Below are 6,478 nucleotides of genomic sequence, written 5' to 3'. Positions count from 1 at the left end.
GGTGGAGTCCTTATGAAGGATGGATAGATGGTATTATATGAGTCATGAAAGTTGAATGAGCATGAGCAAAACTACGCCACACATGATCTTGATTTGGTAGCAATTATACATGCGTTGAAGATGTGGAGACACTATCTTCTGTGTAGGAGGTTCATTGATGAGTGATCATAGTGGTTTCCAGTATCTATTTGACCAACCAAATCTGAATGGTAGGCAGGCTCAGTGGTTGGCTACGATCAGTGAGTTCAATTTTGAGATAAGGTATATCAAAGGTAAAGAGAACAAAGTGGGCGATTTTCTTATTAGGTAGATACAAGTAAATCAATTAGCATCTATGAGCTCCTATGGGACAAACTTACAGGTTAGGATCTTGCACGAAGGTCAGCAGGATGTTAAGTACATGGATATTATGCACATGTTGCAGCAGAGTATAGGTACAAGTACAAGTGATAGTACATGTACATGTATAGGTGGTGGCACATGTGTGGGTCATGGTACAGGCGCAGGTGCAAGTGCACGGGGTGTGGATTATTCCCTTACAACAGATGGATTGGTTAGCTTCAGAGATAAGATATATGTGCCAGATAGTAGTGAGATCAAGAAGGTGACCTTGATAGAGTTTCATGCAAAACCATATTTGGGTCACCTACGTTATTAGAAGACACTAACAATAGTGAATAGATTTTATTATTGGCCAGATATGAAAAAGGATCTAGTAGAGTATGTGGCTAGGTGTTTCGATTATCAGTGTGTGAAGGCAAAGTGTAAATATCCCGGTGGAATGCTACAACCAATTGTGATTCCAGAATGGAAATGGGAAGTCATTTAAATGGACTTCATCACATGTTTTTCGAGGATAGTGAGACAATATGTCTCCATCATGGTTGTTATGGAAAACTTGACAAAGGTTGCACACTTCATTCTAGTGAAGTCTATATTCTCAGCTAGCGATGTAGCACAGGTATTTATTAGAGATGTGGTTAGATTGCACGGTGTTCCAAAGAACATTGTGTCATACAGGGATGCAAAGTCCACTTCCAAGTTCTTGAAGGAGTTATTTTTAGGTTTGGGCACAAATTTGGCCTTCAATACAACTTATTGTCTGTAGACAGATGGATAGATAGAGAGGGTCAAAAGAATATTGGAGGACATATTGAGGATGTATGTGATTCATAAGCAACGGAAGTGGGAATAGTATCTTCCACTGATAGAGTTCACTTACAACAATGGGTATCAAAAATCCTTGAGGATGAGTCCATTTGAGTCATTATATGCGTGGAGTTTTAATACTCCCATCAGTTGGAGTGATCCAGTTAATAGGGTGTTGATTGGACTAGACATGTTGGCAGACATGAAACAAGAAATGCAGGTAATCAAGAAAAATCTAAAGGCATTACGGGATACGTAGAAGAGCTATGCATATCAGAATAGGGTTTTCAAGGAGTTCTAGGTTGGGGAACAATTGTACCTATGCATCAAACCAAGGAAGAGCTCCTTACGGATTGGATCATGTGCCAAGCTGGCACCACGGTTTTGTGGACTCTTCATTATCATTCAGAGGATTGGGCCAGTAGCCTATCAAGTTGCACTGCTTCCGATAGTGAAATTCCATGATGTTTTCCATTTGTCATTTCTTAACAAGTATGTTAGAGATGTTGAACATATGATTGACTGGTCTGTATTATGGGTGGAACCAGATGGAAAATTCCAGCCGGAGCCTCATTGTATATTGTAGAAAAAGGTTCTCATGCTCCGGAACCGAGCAATAAAACAATTTAAAGTGCAATGGAAGCAATTTGGGCCTGATGAAGCTACATGGGAGATGAAATATCAGATGTGGGCTATGTATCCTTCCATATGTGAGTTGAGGCAAAGAATTCTTTTGGCATGGTGTTTTGGTATGGTGTTTTGGTATATGTCTTGGTATATGCTTTGGTATATGTTTGGTGATTTTGGTATATGTACATATGTATATGGATGTAAATTCCACCATGAGCTATGCTATAAAGATCCAATAAGCGGTATGGTGTTATGTTTGTTATGTTTTGATCTTGGCTTTCTTCTCAGCAGGTTGATCATTGTAAATACTTCAACGAGCTAAGTAATAAAGCTCCATCAACAATATGTTTTTCTTATACAATTTTGGTGGTTATAGGTGTTTTAGAACATCGAGGATGATGTTCCCCTAAGGGGGAGGGTTCTGTGACAACCCTAGTGAAAATTCCATGTAATAAAAGTTAATAAAGGTAAAATAATAACCACCGTTAATGGGACACTTATTCAAGGTGAATGTTGGGAAAGACATCCTAGTGTGAGTGTTCATTTGGTTATTAATGGCTAAGGAAATTTGCAAAGGAAATGGTTAAGGCTTTGGAGAGAAAAAATGACATTTCTGTCATTTTATTTATGAAAATAATGGAAATTAGGAGAAAAGGGAGGTGAAAGGTCACATGTTGCATGTGAGGAGGAAAATGAAGAAAAATAATGGAAAATGAAGAAAATAGAGCCCTCATTCATAAAAAAGGCTTCTAAGGATCAGTTGGTAACCTTTTGTCAGTTTAGTTTTGGAGCTCTCTCATTATTATCTCTCTCTCATACTCTTAGAGACTTAGATTTTTCTTGGAGAACTCTTGGAGGGTGTGGCATACTTGGATTTTGGAGCAAGAATGCAAAGGAAGAGAAGAAAAGTGTAAAAGGACATCGGGATCCGCAACTACAATGGGATTTTATTGTAGGTACGAAGTTGCATGTATGTTTTCCTCACTAGTTTAGGCATGCATGGCATATCCATGTGAATTTTTGGTCATCATATATCATTGACATGGGGGATTTCCTAGATTGATATTGGATTTTGTAGCCTTGCCATTTCTTGGATAGCTGTGGAGTTTGTGGGTTTATTTCCTTGTTTATTCTTGTTGGTTCTCATGTTTCCCTAGTTTGGGTTGAGTTATTAGTTCCTAGAAGCCTTGGGTGGACAAACACTTTGGAAGCCCTATAACAACTTAGGTTGAGTTACTAGTACTAGACACCTTGATTGTAAAAATTCTCTGGAATCCCTTGGTGGGTTGAGTTACTACTCCTGAAAGCCTTGGTTGGATAAATGCTCTGGAAACTCAACGACAGTTGTGGGTTGATTTACTACTCCTGGAAGTCTTGGTTGGAAAAAACACTCTAGAAGCCCTCTAGAAGCCCTGGAAGGCTTAGATGGAGACCAATCTGATGATGGTTTTGTGATATCTGATCGTGAGGTGGAAACACTGTGAGGTGGGTTGAAGTGGATGGCATCTAGAAGCCATGGATGGTTTTCGATTTATGTGTTCTATGAGATCCCACATTCATGCTTGGAATATGGCACGAGGGTGAATGGTTGAAGAGAGATTTGGCTCAACCATTCTATAGTTGGGTGGAACATGGAAGTCCCATCCCAGGTTTGGATTTTACATCATCAATATGAGATTATTTCTCCTTTTATTTATATCAGTAATATAATCGATTGTATGTGTTTTATATGGCTATGATTTCATGAGTACTTATGCTTTTATTACGCTAGTTACTTATATGTTTTAAGACAAAAGATATATATGGCTCTCATCATGTTTTTAATTGTAAATGAATGATCAATGTATCTATGACCTAATGGATGAAATGGAAACTAATGTGTTGAGGCATCAATGTTTCTTAGCGATTATGAGCTAAGTATGAGACCCCTATGCTCAGATCTATTATTTACACCTGTACTTAAAATATTTGTGATATGTTTGATGAAATGTTTATCATGGCTAGTATGGGTCCAATCAAGGTCTACTTCAATTTATTTATTTTTCACTGTCATTTCCTTGTTAATTTACTATTCTAGAGGTATCATGCAATTCTGGGTAGCGACCTGGGCTCTAGGCCTGAAAATGTGGCTTAATTTCGGGTGACACTAGCACATAACTGAAAAAAAGAGTCCCTAGATGACGGATGATAGACATGTGAGATCATCCATTTGTCCCTAGATGGTTCCATGCCCATTTGTGAGAGCGTCCAAAGGTCGAGTTGTCTAAAAGTTCAGTGGGACCTAAGGGCTGGCTGCCTGAAACATTGGATTGGTTCCTGATGGTTCTAATGCTAATGTTGAATGTCTGTATGGTTTGTTTCCATCAGTTCCACTTCGTTAATGTGACTTAGGAGGTGGAATCATATCATATTGGCCTCTCGTCGCATGTTTACCCCGGATTCCAAATTGCTTAGATAGATGTGGGAGGAGGGTGATATAATTACTCTTTATATAGCACATGCATCTAAAGATTGTTAGATTTTTTACTAATGTTGGTGTAGCTTTCCATAGTTGATAAGGGGTCTTATCACTACTTGATTTGAGTTAAATTCTACTTGATAAGTAGATATTTTTTTTTCAGCTACTTATCCCAAAAAGGTGTTTGCAACCTTTGCTTAATCCATCATAGTTATTTCCATCTCTTGTATTGATCTATTCTTTCCTTCAACCACTCCATGTTGTTTATGGGTTTTCGCTACTAAGTATTTTCTTCTAATTCCATGCTCCTCATAGAATTTCTCAAATTCATTAGAGGTAAATTCTCCTCCTCTATCAAATCTTAAACATTTGATCTTCACGTCAATTTCATTGTAAACTTGATCTTTAAATACCTTGAACTTAATCAAAGCTTATGATTTTATTTTTAAAGTAACAAGATTCATGTTACCCTTGTATAGTCGTCAATAAAAAGAATGAAGTAAATATATCATCTTCAGGTTTGTGTTCTTGTAGGACCACATATATCTCTATGAACTCACTTCATTGGTCTAGATAATTAATGTTTCTTTGTCTTGAAGTGGATCCTTTCTTGCTTCCCAAACTAGCATGATTTGCACTTGGAATCATCTTACTTTGATAACATTAGCATGCTTGTTAGTACTTATATATTGCTATGTTTTACTAGGCTATAAAAAACTGTATGTCCCATTCTTCTATTCTATAACCAAGTTTCATCAGTTTTTTTCATTCAAAATTTTCTTTAGTTCCATTGAAGACAAATACATTCCTGAAAGGTCTGATTGCCCTGGAATGTTTTTTACCATACTCAAGTTTCCTTATTTCACAATACTTTTAGTGAAATGAGATGTCATAACCTTGGTCACAGATGTGAATTAGACTCAACATATTGTGCTTCAAGCCATCAATATATAAAACATTTTGAACCTTAGCATTTTCATTATTAGAGGCTAACATTCCATTTTATTTTTACCTTAGTTGGTGCATTATTATCGAATGCAACACTTCCTCCTCTATCTTACTTTAAAGAGACAAATATACTCTGTTCCGTCTCATTTTCTTTTAACACCCACTATCAATATACAATCTCTCATATTGGGTGTGGGAATATAATGAAAATCCACATTCTTCACACTTGGTTTCTCTTCCCACCTCTTTGTGCTTTCTCGTTGTAGAAATTTCTTATGAAAGTTCTATCTAGGAGGATTGATGAATCTAATTCTACATTGAATTTCTTTGTGCCCATAATTATTACAATTATAGCATTTAATTTCATCCAAGAGGGGATAAAATGCATTTTTCTTGCCAATATAGGGATTTCTAGATTTAGAATTTGAAAATTGGCTAGATTGAAGATTTTCGTTTCTGATAAATTTATTGGCTCTAAAACTTATACCCTTGTGACAAAAATTATGACATGAGTGAAATTATCCATAAAAGAGATATGGGTACCTAAATATGTACTACTTTTGTAGTGGAGTGGTTCTTCTGAACATTTTCTACCTATCTTGTTGATTCTTTAATTTTCCTTGAGCACTGTTCTTGGATCCAATGGATCATTTATTTTTAGTAAATTAGTTTACCTCATTGGACATTCGTTTTAGTGCATTTTAATATCTTATGGATTCTTCTTTTTATTGTGACTTTGTGTTTTAATCACCTTTTGAGATCTCACCAGCCTCTCTGTAACCCAAACCTGCTTTGATTAACGAAATTTTTGAATTTTAAGGATGTTGTTTGTGTTTCACATCCTTTAGCACATATGATTTTTAGATACATTTTAGCTTTTGTTTTCTCTAGATATTTTCTCAGAGAAACAACCTCTACTTCTAATTTTCCATAATTCTTCTCTCATTCTATCCACTGATTTTTAGGGATATGTTATTTTCTCTTTCCCCCTTCAAGTTGGGTTTTCAAAGAGATAATGGATTCTTCATTTGAATTTGGGTCTCTCTTTTCATGATTTTTGGATAAATCCTTTTTCCTACATGTATTCTCATCCTCAAATGTATCATGAAACTATTACATGTCCTTCAATATCTTTAAAAGAATTTCTTTAGAACTATTTTCTTCTTCTAATTAAGTTTACTGAAGATTGAAGGATTCTTCATCATAACTATCAGTTTATTCAAGTATTTGTTCTTATTTCTCATATTTCATAGTGCATTTAAAGAAATAAATAGTTCTTTTTAAAGGTCAACT

This window comes from Pinus tabuliformis, chromosome 2_2 (genome assembly GCF_031772625.1).
Source record: "Pinus tabuliformis cultivar Carrire ecotype Pingquan chromosome 2_2, CPIR1, whole genome shotgun sequence".
In the NCBI taxonomy this organism is placed as follows: domain Eukaryota; kingdom Viridiplantae; phylum Streptophyta; class Pinopsida; order Pinales; family Pinaceae; genus Pinus; species Pinus tabuliformis.
This window is presented reverse-complemented; position numbering follows the sequence as displayed.